We start from the raw sequence: 14,577 nt of genomic DNA on the forward strand, positions 1-14,577 counted from the left end.
TAAGGCCCACTCCCTTTTAAGATACTCATTAACACCTTTCATTTGATACCCATGTCGTACAAACAAATTCTAGAGTCACCCCTGGTCCACCCTAATGGCAATATCTCGAAAAGGCGTCCACCCATAGAACTAAGGCCCACTCCCTTTTAAAACACTCATTAAATACTTTCGTTTGACACCCATATTGTACAAACGCATTCTAGAGTCACCCCTGGTCCACCTTTATAACATTATCCCGAAAAGGCGTCCACCTATAGAGCTAAGCCCCACTCCCTTTTAAGATACTCATTAACACCTTTCATTTGATACCCATATCGTAAACAAATTCTAAAGTCACCCCTGGTCCACCTTTATGGCGATATCTCGAAAAGGCGTCCACCTATAGAACTAAAGCCCACTCCCTTTAAAATACTCATTAACACCTTTCATTTGATACCCATATCGTACAAACAAATTCTAGAGTCACCCATGGTCCACCTTTATATCGATATTTGGAAAAGCCGTCCATCCACCCATAGAACTAAGGCCCACTCCCTTTTAAAATACTCATTAACACCTTTCGTTTGGTACCCATATTGTATAAACGCATTCTAAAGTCATCCCTGGTCCACCTTTATGGCGATATCTCGAAAAGGCGTCCACCTATAGAACTAAGGCCCACTCCCTTTTAAAATACTCATTATCACCTTTCGTTTGATACTTGTAATGTACAAACGCATTCTAGAGTCAACCCTGGTCCACCTTTATAACGATATCCCGAAAAGGCGTCCACCTATAGAAATAAGGCCCACTCCCTTTTAAAATGTTCATTAACACTTTTCAGTTGATACCCATATCGTACAAACAACACATTTCAGGGTTACCCTAGGTTCATTTTCCTACATGGTGATTTTCCCTTATTTTGTCTCCATAGCTCTCAACTTAGTATGTAATGTTCGGTTACACCCGAACTTAGCCTTCCTTACTTGTTATATATAAAGATATAATGTGTATGCCACCCACTATGATTTTTTTGTACAACAATATATGCTATATATGTAAGCATTCGGTGAAATTTGAAGCTTCCAGCTGTTAAAATGGGGCAGTAATTACAAAAAGCTTCTTCTCTGAATAATCGATTGTGGGAGATACATGTATGATATATATTCGACCGATCTTACTAATTTTTTCAGACAAATATACGTGCAATATAGGAAAGCATATGGTAAAGTATGAAGCCTCAACCTGATAAATTGAGGAAGATATGACAAAAATCCTCTTTTTTTAAAAATCAATATATGTCATATTGGTCAGATCAAGCCGGTTCCGCCAAATGTCTAATCGGACACCTAAATATACCCGCTCACCAAAATTTTATCAAGATATCACAAAAATTGAGGAACTAGTTTGCATACAAAGTGACAAGACCTTGCTAAATCAACTCAGCTCTTCTTCCTGATCATTTCGGCATATTTATTTGTAGGTCTATTTATTTTCCCTTGAGGATTTAGTTTTGGTTAAGTTAGAGTGGACACCGATGCGAGCACCAGTGCACTTAGGCCCATAAAGGTCCCGTTGTGATGTGGATCTCTCCCCTACTCAAACCAACAGGTCGATTTAGCAAATGTTAGGAATTTCTTAGGTTCCAAGTTAACCAGATCAAAAAGCTCGTCAAAGAAAGGAGATCCCAGAAATTTCTTTCTCTTGTGCCAAAGCGCCGGACAATCGCACAAAAATGCTTGACTGTTTTTACCTCCTCTTCGTCTTTGCAGCTCCTGCAGTAATGATTATAGGGAGCACCCAGCCCTGGTGCATGTCTTCCGATTGCTATGTGACCGGTTATAAGTCCAACCACCAGAGATATGTCCCCCCTTCCAAGAAGAAGGAGACCTCTCGTGCGTCTCACGTCCCATTCAGGCCACTTAAGCTTAGTGTGGTAGCAGGATTCAAGATTGCTCCATTTCACACCCGTTTCCTTAAGGAAAATTCTTTTCAAAGTGAGCTTACAGGTAACGAGCGGCATGCTCAATCCCTTCGAAGACGACGAAGGCGGAACGGATGTGCCCCCTCTTGCAAGTTCGTCAGCCATCTCATTGCCCGGTACATCCGAGTGTCCAGGCGCCCATACCAGACTAAGAGAAGTTTGCTCAGCGATCTCGTTGATAGATTTTCGGCACTTCTCTACTGTCCTGGTCTTACATGAGACCGATCGAAGCGCTTTTAGTGCAGTCTGGCTGTTAGAGTAAATACAAATTTGGTTATAGCCGTGAACAGCATTTCTCAGGTGCTCGACGGTCGCGTTAATAGTAGTCACCTCCGCCTGAAAGACGCTGCAATGATCGGGTAGGCTAAAGGTAGATTCCTCCCTAGTTGAGGTGCAAATACACCGCTACCCACCTTATTATCCAGTTTGGAGCCGTCAGTATATATCTGCAGCCTATCGCTCTTATCCGCCGGCACCCTCAACCGATAGTCCCTGTCCGGGATAACAACCTCGTACTTCATATCGAAAAAGACAGTAGAAACGCAATAGTCCGACGAAGGCGAATCCAGATTCTTAAGGATGGCTGCATGGCCATCTACATTGTCTCTCCAGCCGGATAACTCTCGCAGCCGCAGAGAAGAAAAGGCCGCACATTGCTTGACCAGAGTGTTCAGAGCACTTGCAATTTTGAGATTCGTGACAAAGTTAATATACCCTTTCATTTTCATGAATGGTAGTAAAATTGAAGAAACTCTTCCACTGTATACACCTCCTATCACTTGTGCAAATATTTCTCACATGGTGTGTTGAAAAAACTACACACACGTAAACTACGCGAACTACAAGCAGAAAACAATTAACATGTGCCGTGAAGTAATTGTCAGGTTCGTTAACGACTATGGCTAGGCAATATTGTGACATCAAAAAATGTAGGACAAGGCTGCAACGCTTGTACAACAGAACGTCAAATCGATTTTATTTTATAGTATTAGAAACGCAAGAAGTTTATAACAATTAATTGTTAATTGTGAAATTTTTACAGCTTTCGTTTTCACAGAAATTGTTCTTAATAAAATTTGCAAACATGTCGTATGTAGTATGTAATTAGATAGTTACGCATGCCTAATAAAAATAAAATACAAAGTCAACGTCGTAAAGTTCGCAAGTTGTTCCAATGTTTGGCGCTCCCATATATTCCTGTCAACTACACACATACACACTCACGGCTAGTGTCCTGTCTTCCAACTAATAATGTAGTAGATATGATAACTGTTGACAGTTGAAATGCACGCGATATTTTCTCTTTTCTCTATGGTGGGAGTTGTCGCAAATATTTTTCAATATATAATAATTTAGAGCCAACCGACATTGCAGCGCACGATTCCTTATAAGTACATTCGAAAAGGAGAGGAAAGAAATGAGTAATTAATGTAATTGTTATGTCATTATTGTTTGACTTACATTGTAACTCTTATGCAGTCAGAAGCTAATGTGAAGTTAAGTTGATCTTCTGCTGAGCTATGTATGTTGTTGTTTTTTTTTTCATCATGATCATCTAATTAGAGATACAGGACATACATAGTTTCAACGGAAGATAGGTAGGTAGGTTGAACTGGCCGGTCCATGAGGACCTCACATAGACTCATTGAGTCCGTAGTGTTACCAGAAGTTTGTTTTAACGACCAAACTGAAAAACCCTATCAAAAACCAAGACCTATGTTATAAAATACCTCCGTCCTCTTGGCAAATACTAGAAGCTTCCTAGGACTTAAGCCACTTGCTGCTTCTAGATCTGACAGCTGTATCACTCCTAATAGCTGGAGTCTTAGCCTGGCAAGTGCAAGGCACGAGCACAGAACGTGCTCTATCGTTTCCTCCTCCAACCCGCACTTCCTACACCTGCTATCACTGACCAAGCCTAATTTAAAGGCATGTGACGCCAGAAGGCAGTGTCCAGTCAGAATACCCGTCATGAGTCTACAGTCCTCTCTTTTTAATGATAGAAGCAACTGTGTTAGTCTAAGGTTGTAAGACCTACACATAATCTTCGACAGCCCCGCACTTGAACCCACGCCTTTTCTGCTTGGTCGATCATGTGCACCTCTCGCCTTCGCTTAATCTCGCCCAATCTAATTGGGACGTCTACGGAGCAAGCTTCAAGGGATGCGCCCCTTTTAGCTAATTCGTCCGCTTTTTCATTCCCAACTATTCCCATATGCCCTGGGACCCAATATAGATGTATGCTTCTCCCTGTCCCGATTCTCTCCAGAGACTGCTTACACTCTAACACGCATTTAGATGCTGTGCTATGCGAGATTATTGCCTTAATTGCTGCTTGACTGTCAATATAAAAATTAACACGGTTGCAGCTTAAGCTATTCTCTTCCAGGGTTTTTACTGCTTTGGTTACGGCTATTATTTCCGCTTGGAAAACGCTACAGTAATCCGGCAGCCTGTAGGATCTGCTTAATTCCGGATCAGCGCAGTATACCGCAGACCCTACTCCTTCCACTATTTTGGAACCATCGGTGTACACATGTATCGCCTCGTCCGCCATTTGCGCACCCTTGCGCCAACCGTCCACCTCTATTGTGGCCTTAAGATCTCCCTCAAAGTGCAGGTAGGAAGATAAGCAGTTGGCAAAACGTTGGCCATGCCACCAAAGTACTTGAATCAAAATAACGAAACAACTCGTCAGTCTAGAGCTTCTGAGCTACAAAGAGAATTCTGTAAAGCAAAACGACTCAAGGAATTTGTATACGGAGCTTTATGAGCTAGGCTAGATTTATCAAAAGCTTTTGATACAGGAAATCATGGCACGTTACTGCAAGACTTGGAGAGGTCCACACGTCCTTCTAGTCTCAAAAGATGGACTCCAAATTATCTCTCCGCGTTTGTTTAATTTCTATACATAAAATCTCCCTTCGCCACCTGAAAGGTTACTATTTTAATCTACTCCGCTGACTGCACGATAGTGGTAACAGATCCCGTTCATGAGCTATGCAATAAAATAATATACTATATACGTAGTCTCTCCAGTTTCGACATTGTAACCAAAAAAATCCTCGCTAACCTTTTTACTTCGTGGACGAAACATATGTCGACCGCATTGGACTTCGACGTCGATGGCATTATGTTACAGACTATCTTACGTCCAAAAATACTGGGTGCTACATTCGATCAGGATTAACATTTTGGCGAGCATGCAGCCGTAACAAAATCCTTCTAAAGTCTGTTGCTGGCAGCACTTTATAAATTGATAAAAAAAGCTCATTACTACTTACTAAGCAATTGGACGGCCATTTGCACGCTTTGCGTTCCCAATATGGTGGCCTAGCCTAAGGGATACACACTGAAAGAAACTACAGGTCTATCAAAACACGCTATCAAAACTCCTACGGGTTATCTTTTTATGTCCCCAGAACACCATCTACAGAGTAAGGCAAGAGTACTCCCTATAGGCGTCCGAACTCTATGCCAGGAAATGTCCGGCCATCCCCGTGACATAGAGGGTCGACTGATGCTCAATCTTGATTCGGAAAACATAGCCATGTTCCTCTCAATTGAGCGCCCAATCATCAAAGCTTCTAAACACGCCTTTTGGCAAATCACAGCTCATGCGTTAACATTCCCACCTCCCTCCAAACCAATAGGAATGATCGAAACCTCTCTGCTTGTGACTTTACGTTTTGGCCAATCGGAGTAAGCTATGTAATAACCGTTCCCAACTTGTTGTTGCCCATCATTTTTGAAGTAGCTCTTGGTAGACCCCGGCAACTATCCAGCTAAGAAAAGGAATTTGTTTAAATACTTTCACCAATTGTTTAATCCCTGAAGTTGTGATATTATGGTCCGACATCATAGGTCTGGTGCCATCCCCACATCAGAATGAATACCCAAATATACAGCAAAGAAACAGTAATTATTTTACTCGAACTGCAGCATGATCGGAATCATCAAATATTGTAATACGTTAAACTGCTATGTGATTTAACGTTTTGATGAAAACCAGAGACGACATACACAACTTTCCTTTTCCCACTCCCTTAAGTTGAAGTCTTACCTATCTCGCACAATACCAAGCAGCCTCTCACATACTCAGTGATCCCATTAGATGTAACACCAACATAAAACTGGTACGAAAATTACTTAAACCCTGGCCTTCAGCTAGTGGAAAGGAAATACACTTCATTCAAACTATCAAAGTAAGCATTTCGCTTTGCAGCAAAGCCCAAAATGTATGCCTTAAAAGTGCAGATTTCTGATATCAGATCAGTCTCCGCTGATAAGCATGCTTTTGAGACATACTGAGACATACTGATATTGCTGGCTGGAGAAAGGAAAGGAATGCCGTTACAGCTACAGTTACATATAAACTTTGCGAGGATGACTGTGTTAGTAACATTAGGGCGTTTCGCCCGTCGCCGAGTTTAGCCTGCTTGCTGCGGGGAGTGATACCGGTGCTGGCCTGCAAGGAGTAGTAACCCAGATAGGATCTCCTTTGAAAAACTGGAAGGAAAGAACTCCTCTTGGGCACATTCATCTAATGACATTGCGGGGTTATTCATCACATGGAGGAAAGGGCGGGCTGATTCTTTTTATATTTTTTTCCCCTTAAAACAACATAATCTCTTCTCCTCAGCTGTAGCTGCAGCTATGAATATGCACTTTTTTCGTGGATCGGCCAGTCTGGTACATCTCTATCTTCTCTTGGGCCACGTTGTACGTAGCACGCAGCTATTGCGGTCGAGGCATGTAGGCAGAGCGACTAATCAGAGTCTCCATATCCTTTGCAGGCAATAGCGAAGCAAAAAGGTATCCACTGCCATTCCTCGAAGATAATTGCAAGTATTGGTGTCATTCGACCTCTTATTAACAGTTGTCATGCGCTGGTGGCATTCTTACCGCATTGTTATCGCCTTAAATAGGCGGCCACCGTGGTGTGATAGTAGCGGGTTCACACCCCGGCGAAAGCAACATCAAAATTTTAGAAATAAGGTTTTTCAATTAGAAGAACATTTTTCTAAGCGGAGTCACCACTCGGCAGTGTCTGGAAAGCGCTACGGGTGTATTTCTGCCCTGAAAAGCTCTCAGTGAGCTCTCATCAGCCTTACAGATGCCGTTCGGAGTCGGCATAAAAGAAGTAGGTCCCGTCCGGCCAATTTGTAGGGAAAATCAAGAGGAGCGTGACGCAAATTGGAAGAGAAGCTCGGCCTTAGATCTCTTCGGAGGTTATCGCGCCTTACATTTATTTATTTATTTAATTGCGCTCAATCTGTTTCTTTAATTTACAACTCAACCTAAATATGTATGCATACTACAATTTGACTAACGTTTGCTGCTCTCTTACCAAACTTTGACAACTACAGAGCTAGAACAGTATACCCACGGTAAGGTAACCTGACGTGAGACGCCACTCTTAACTTTAAGATTCAAGGGTCAAAAAAATTTATTCGCGCGACTGTCGAGTTATCACCAAAAGATGTCACTATCATAGCATTACCGATTCATTCCCTGAAAAGGACTTGATATATCCGTAACACTCTTCTTAAATTAAGGCGACAGTTTTTGCGGTTACAAAGGCAACAACGACTGGCTACCGGCTATGGCCTATTGTCGATCCTATGATGAGGTCTAAAGTATACCTAAACCTAGAAGAACCTTATTCGTTTACCGTATATCCTCTCTCTTCAGAGAGTTCTCGTAACAACTCAGGCCTCACATACAAGTACGTTCTGATACTAGCCTGACTGCCGCAGTAATGATTGTTTTCGTCTTCTACTAATAAGTATTTTCAACTTCTCTCAGCGATCCTGTAAATATCTTGCAAGGCTATTTATGTCGGTTAATAAACTGTCGAATCATGCTCTATTCATGTGTTCAATGTGTTTCAACCACTTCGTACATATGTACTTTCAATACAACCTTCTATAGAGCAATACATTGACAACGACACAAAAGCTCTCTACATTAAGTATTAAATTTCTTCGACTTCCATCTCAATCAGCGGTAACAGTTTTCACATAAAAAAGGAACAAACAAACAATGAAAGAAACAAAGCAATATTAAATATTGCCCAGGTACAAAAGACCGTCAAATGTCTGCTGAAGAATGATTGAGAAATTGAAAGTCAGTTATTAAGTCGAAATGTTACTCATACGACACGTCTGCCATATCAAACGGACACAATAAGCAAAGCCGTAGGCAATTGAATCGTTTTGAAATGCACACAAATGAGAGCATAAAGCAAATGAAATAAAAAAAACGTCGTACATACACACATTCTACATACGTTAATACATAAATATGTAGCTATGCATTTCCGTACGTCTTTTGATGTGATGATGTGACGTGTCATCGCCTTTGGGTTGTCTGTTTCATAGAAAGTTTCGTGTTGGCGTAAAATTGACTTTCGAACGGATGTTAATTAAAGCTAAATATTTATTCGTTTACGACATATAACCGTTAGATATGAAATTAGAATAGTGGCAATAATGAAATTTGTATGCTATAAGGTAATTATGATATATGGATTATACTTTTAATATATATAAGTGCGTGCAATGACACCTAACGACAAAGCAAAATGAAGACTTTGGGAATAATTTTGATCATAAAAAGAAAATTTAGTAGTAATTTGGCGGCCACCGTGGTGTGATGGTAGCGTGCTCCGCCTACCACACCGTATGCCCTGGGTTCACACCTCGGGCAAAGGAACATCAAAATTTTAGAAATAAGGTTTTTCAATTAGAAGAAAATTTTGCTAAGCGGGGTCGCTCCTCGGCAGTGTTTGGCAAGCGCTCCGGGTGTATTTCTGCCATGAAAAGCTCTCATTGAAAACTCATCTGCCTTGCAGATGCCGTTCGGAGTCGGCATAAAACATGTTGGTCCCGTCCGGCCAATTTGTAGGGGAAATCAAGAGGAGCACGACGCAAATTGGAAGAGAAGCTCGGCCTTAGATCTATTCGGAGGTTATCGCGCCTTACATTTATATCATTTTTTTTGGTAGTACTTTAGAAAAACTTTTAAGGCTGACTTATTTAGATTATAACAGTTTTGTACAACAAATACTATTGAACCCATTAAATACCGTTTAAAAGGTGTGGTGCCCCTGTTTGCTGGTCTTCAATATAAAAAAGACAGCTAACATTAATTTCCCTATTACAATGCTACAGAAGAAGGAAGGAGATGACGTCTCTTCCTTAGAACCTCAGTACATGGCCCAATTTGTGGAAACTTACCGTCTACGTCGAAAATTTTTCTTTATCCTTAAGTATAGGGCCGCTGAGCTCCTCTAACCCTTATCAAACAGAGTTATTAGGCATAGACCGCTATTTAATCCGCGATTCGTGGAAATTTGCTCTGATAGCTAAGGAGCGGTCATATGACTCTTCGCAGAAGTACTCCAGTGAAGGTAAGATTAGACTGCAGATGGTCGCTGAGCGAATTGACTTCTCAATACGCGTCTAAGAGGTCTGCCTAGGAGCCTTTGTGCCAGCGAACTATTTACGAGAGTGAGTTAGCCTAGCTGAACAACATTGGTCCTGACCACAGCAAAACTTTCCTGAGATAGGCGGGAGTTGCCTTAAGGTGCTAGTTGTGGCTAGGAAAATGCATTTCTGTAACGCGTGAAAAAGTAAGAGAAAGAAAAAGAGTTAACGTGAGAGTATGCGTAAATGTAAGAGAAAAAGTTGGAGTAAGAGAAAGAGCGAGAGTAAAGGGAAGAGTTAGAGTTAACGTAATAGTGAAAGTAACACAAAGAGTAAAAGTAAGATTTAGAGCAAGAGAAATAGTAACAGTAATAGTAAGAGTAATAGTAAGAGTAAGAGTAAGAGTAAGATTAAAAGTAAGAGTAAGAGTATGAGTAAGAGTAAGAGTAAGAGTAAGAGTAAGAATAAGGGAGAGAGTAAGAGTAGGATCAGGAGTAAGAGCAAGAAGAAGAGTTAGAGTAACAGTGAGAGTAAAGTTGGAATAAGAGTAAGAGTTAGAGTAAGAATAAGAGTAAGAGTAAGTGTAAGTGTTCGAGTTTTTTTTTGATATGGTTTTTCAGTTTGGTCGTCAAAACAAACTTCTGGTAACACTACGGACTCAATCAGTCTATGTGAGGTCCTCATGGACCGGTCAGTTCAACCTAACCTAAGCTAATACTCTTCTTGTGATACATTCTGTCGCTTATTGTAAGTGCCCCTCTTTTGGCGGTGTTTAATATTGTACTTTCTTCATGTTTTGAATAAAAGTTAATTAGTCTTCCCCAGGCTGTGGGTTTTCTATACCAGTCAATATATAATTTGTTGTTTCTTCTGTTGATTAACGTGTCCAAGTACGCTAGCTGACAATCTTTCCCCATCACTGTTGTAAATTTAATGCTTCTTCTGTAGCTGTTGAATTGAGTAAGTACGTTTTCAATTTCCTACGTTTTTACAACGGCAAATAAGTCATCTAAATACTTCGTAAGTAGGCGTGGTTTGCTGCAGTTTCCGTCTCGAATATTGTTAGATTAAGTAACTTATAATGAAAAAACTAGTAAAATATTGCTAGCGTTCTACTATACAAGGAAATATTTTTGGAACACCGGTGCCCCATATGCTATGACGGAGCTAGTCTACAATATAGTTCGGGAAGCGAAGGAGCCACTACTACTAGCGGGAGATGCCAATGCACACTACGAAGCGTGGTACAGTGGAGGCACGAACGAGAGTGATGGGCCACTCTTTGATTTTTTTATTTGTCATAACTTTAAGATTTGCAATAGGGGTTAGATACGTACGTTTTTTACTAAGAGCAGACATGAGGTTCTGGACGTCGTCCTGATCTCGGGCAGCGGGGAATCCATTCCAATCATAGGTTTGTCCGCTTCAACCCTGGCGGGTTGGCGCTCAAAACTCTCTGGCGTAGGATCCTTCGAAACGCCAATCGGCGTATCTAGTGAGGAGCTTCAAAAGAGGCTCTCAGGATTTAGTGTTCATATTCCCCAGAACTCTTCAGAGCTAGATAATATGGTTCACTTGTACATGAAGGCATGTGGGGAGATTCTTGATAAAGCCTGCCCTAGGAAGAAATCTAGGGGTAAGAGAAAGGGTTACAGTAATATCAAGATCAAGAGTTAGAGTGAGTGAAAATAAAGTTGGAGTAAGATAAAGAGTTAGATTAAGAATAAGACTAAGAGTAAGAATAAGTGTACGAAAATAGAGAGTGAGAGTAAGAGGTTTAGTAAGATAAAGAGTAAGAGTAAGGGTAAGAGTAGGAGTTAGAGTAAAGAGAGCAACGGTAGAAGTAAGAATAAGAAAAAGGGCAACTGTGAGAGTAAGATCAAGAGGAAGAGTAAGAAAAAGAGTAAGAATAAAAAATTTGTTAAATAAGAGTAAGAGTTAGAGTAAGAGTACGGAAAGAGTAAAATTAGTCGTTAGTTAGCAATGTTAAGAAAGCGCTAAATGGAGAGAAGCCGACAGGGGGAATATGCACTGGCCTGGATTACTTTACAACTATTTTGGTATAAAACACGTAGAAGCCATAGGTGAAGGCTCGTGTAAAGCACATAAAAACATTTAGAAAAAGAAATTTGTAAAAAAAGATTATTTCAATTACAAATAGTTTTTGGAAACGGCATCACCATTGGGCAGTAGCTTGGTAAACTCCCAAAGTGTATTGTGATGAATATTAGCAACACTAAGTGATACTATCATCTCTAAGCCGATACTTAGCAGTGATTTGTATGTACATAAACAAATCAATCATTGTGTCTACACATATGTACATGCCAGCAGCGGAGAGATGCTCACAAAAGTATGCAATCATCAGCAAAGTATTTATCCCACATACACATGCATATATCTGAGATGCTAACAAAAGTAGGCAATCATTTGTGCAAGTATCACTCACATATACACGCGCATATAAGAAGCTATAAACCAATCCACGACCAATCAGTTTGATTTAAGCACGCTATCAGTTGCGAAGTAGAAGTGTTATTGTGAAGTACTTTAATAAAGACCATTTTGCATTATTGAATATTGGAGTTATTTATTCAACAGTTTAGCGATACGAACGTTAGTAGAAGGCTGAGTTTCAGTAAATTCGTGACAGTGTTTATGGCATTAAGAGCTTCTCAGCGAAAATTCATCTGCGTGTAGATGCCAAATACTCACCCTGCCAATTTGTAATTTAAAAGTAGGACAACCCAAATGTAGAGAAAAAGAAGCTCATCCTAAAATTCCTGGGAGGTATAACACACCTGACAGGTATTCTGACTGGACACTACCTTCTGGCGTCACATGCCTTTAAATTAGGCTTGGTCAGTAATAGCAGATATATGAAGTGCGGGTTGGAGGAGGAAACGATCGAGCAAGTTCTGTGCTCATGCCCTGCGCTTGCCAAGATAAGACCACAGCTATTAGGAGTAATACAGCTGTCAGATCTAGATGCAGCAAGTGGCTTAAGTCCTATGAAGCTTTTAGTATTTGCCAAGAGGACGGAGTTATTTTATAACATAGGTCCTGGTTTTTGATAGGGTTTTTCAGTTTGGCCGTTAAAACAAACTTCTGGTAACACTACGGACTCACTCAGTCTATTTGAGTTCCTCATGGACCGGCCAGTTCAACCTAACCTATAACGCGCGTTGTAATTTTTATTTATTTCAAACTGCGGAGAGGTGTGTGTATATTAAATTTATATATACTAGCCTCCTTCAAGCGCAGTAACCACTTGAATTTACTACAACTCGCACAAATACACACACGCAGTCTCATTTTAATTTATAAGATTTTGTTGACTATTTTAATATGTTATAAATCTTTCATTCAAAAGTTTGTGCATATCTGTCGCCTATATAAATTTTGTTTTTAATATTTACATTTGTTCTTTACGTTAAGTCTCAGATGACCTTTTAAGGCCATTTGTCAGTATATATATTTCCGGTAAAAGCTCAAATAAATTTGAAACCTTAAATGACACATGAATGAATAGGTCAAAAAAGGTGCAGCATAGTATGAAATAACGAAAAGTAAAAGTGAAAGAGAAAAAAAGAAAACAAAAAAAATGACAAAACAAAAACCATAAACTTCCCACGCAAAATCTATATCTAAATTCAAATAAATTAAGCAAATGCACGTTCGCACAATTTTCCATTTATTAAATGTTTGCATCGTAAGTTGTAGTTGTAACTTGAGTGCTTTTGGCATTAGCATTGGCATTGGATTTAAGTTTGACGACTAGCCGCTAGCCGGTATGGAGCTAGCCGTTTGCCTACAAATCGAATCAGTTGCGCGCGAGTCGTCCTAGCGGTTGGTGGCTAACTCGCTACTTTTTTGTATAAGTGTTTCAAAGAACGCGAAAAATTTAGTGTTGAAGAAAAAAAAAAGCATACAGAAGTTAACAAAATATAAAAAAACAATTTGTTATTAAATAAACAAACAAAAAATTTTAAAAAATATCATCGCTTCTGATCGATTCGGTGGTTTAAAAAAAAAAAAAAAAACAGCCCTCACCCTCTGTCGTCTTTCAATTGAATTTCTTTGTGTTTTTGTGTTGCGTTCGTTCATCTAAGTCGGGTGGGTGTTTTATTGCACTTTTTGTACTGTTATCTACAACTTATGGTTTTTTCACTGTGACATCATTTCAAATAAAAAGAAACCCAACATAAACGTACCCTCAAGCCCCTAGTGACATTATTGGCCTTGATTAGTAACTGTGTGTGATTAATAACAATTAAATACATAATAATTGATAAAACTGCTTTCATTAAGTGACGTTATAAATGGCGGATGAGATAAAAATCTCATTAATTTATCAACCACTCACGGGTTAACTTTCAGCCTATATGCATCCCACGTGTATTAAGCAGGGATCGTTATTTTGATTCCAGAAGTCGGTATATAACAAATTTAACTTTGTAGTTGAAAGTTGAAAATTTACTTAAATTTTTAAGTGCAAGATAAATGTTAAAATTTGCAATTTTTTATAAGTTTAAAATATTGAAAAAAAGAGAGGAATAAAAACTAATAGGTAAGTTTTTTAGGTATAAGTGAAAACTTAAATCTGGGCTTTAAAAGGAGAAGTTAAAATTTGACTCTTATGTACATGCTTTAGTAAGAAATAAAATTTCATATATGGCTTTTTGGTTTAAGATTTTTACTTTTACTACAATAGTCAATTTAAAAATTTCAAACCTACTTAAGCTTAAGTTAAGACCATTTTTAGAAATAAATTTTCTTGATGCTAAAAATTATTCTTTATATATGACTTTTATTTTTTAAATAAATTTTAAGCTTTGAATTTTGTCATAGAAATAAAGAAAAATTAAAAGGCAATTTTTAATATAAAAGAAAATAATAAAAATTTAATATAAACAAAAAGTCGAAATCAAAAATAAAAATTTTAAATAAAAAAAAAAATAAAATTCGACTTTTACTTAAAAAAATTTAAATTAACTTTAAAAAAAATGTTTACTTTTTTAATTTTTAATATTGAATTGATTTTTTTAATTAAGAGAAAAACTTAAATCTTATTTTTTAAATATTTTTGACCTTTAATAATATTTTTGTTATATTCACCAACAAAATCTTATTTTTATTTTAGCTTTTAAATATGTATATAACTACATAATAAAATTAGACTTT

At 38.8% G+C, this 14,577-nt stretch overlaps 1 protein-coding gene across 2 annotated transcripts in view; it reads left to right on the plus strand.

Moving 5' to 3' along the window:
• Positions 1–13,252: 13,252 nt before the first annotated feature.
• Positions 13,253–14,577, plus strand: part of TyrRII (Tyramine receptor II) — a 48,710-nt gene continuing 47,385 nt past the window's right edge. For both annotated transcript variants that reach the window (XM_067788019.1, XM_067788046.1), the window contains exon 1: positions 13,253–13,963. The gene's annotated coding sequence lies outside the window, so the exon portion shown is untranslated. The remainder of the gene's footprint in view (positions 13,964–14,577) is intronic.

This window comes from Eurosta solidaginis, chromosome 1, assembly GCF_040869045.1.
Source record: "Eurosta solidaginis isolate ZX-2024a chromosome 1, ASM4086904v1, whole genome shotgun sequence".
NCBI classification, from domain to species: Eukaryota; Metazoa; Arthropoda; class Insecta; order Diptera; family Tephritidae; genus Eurosta; species Eurosta solidaginis.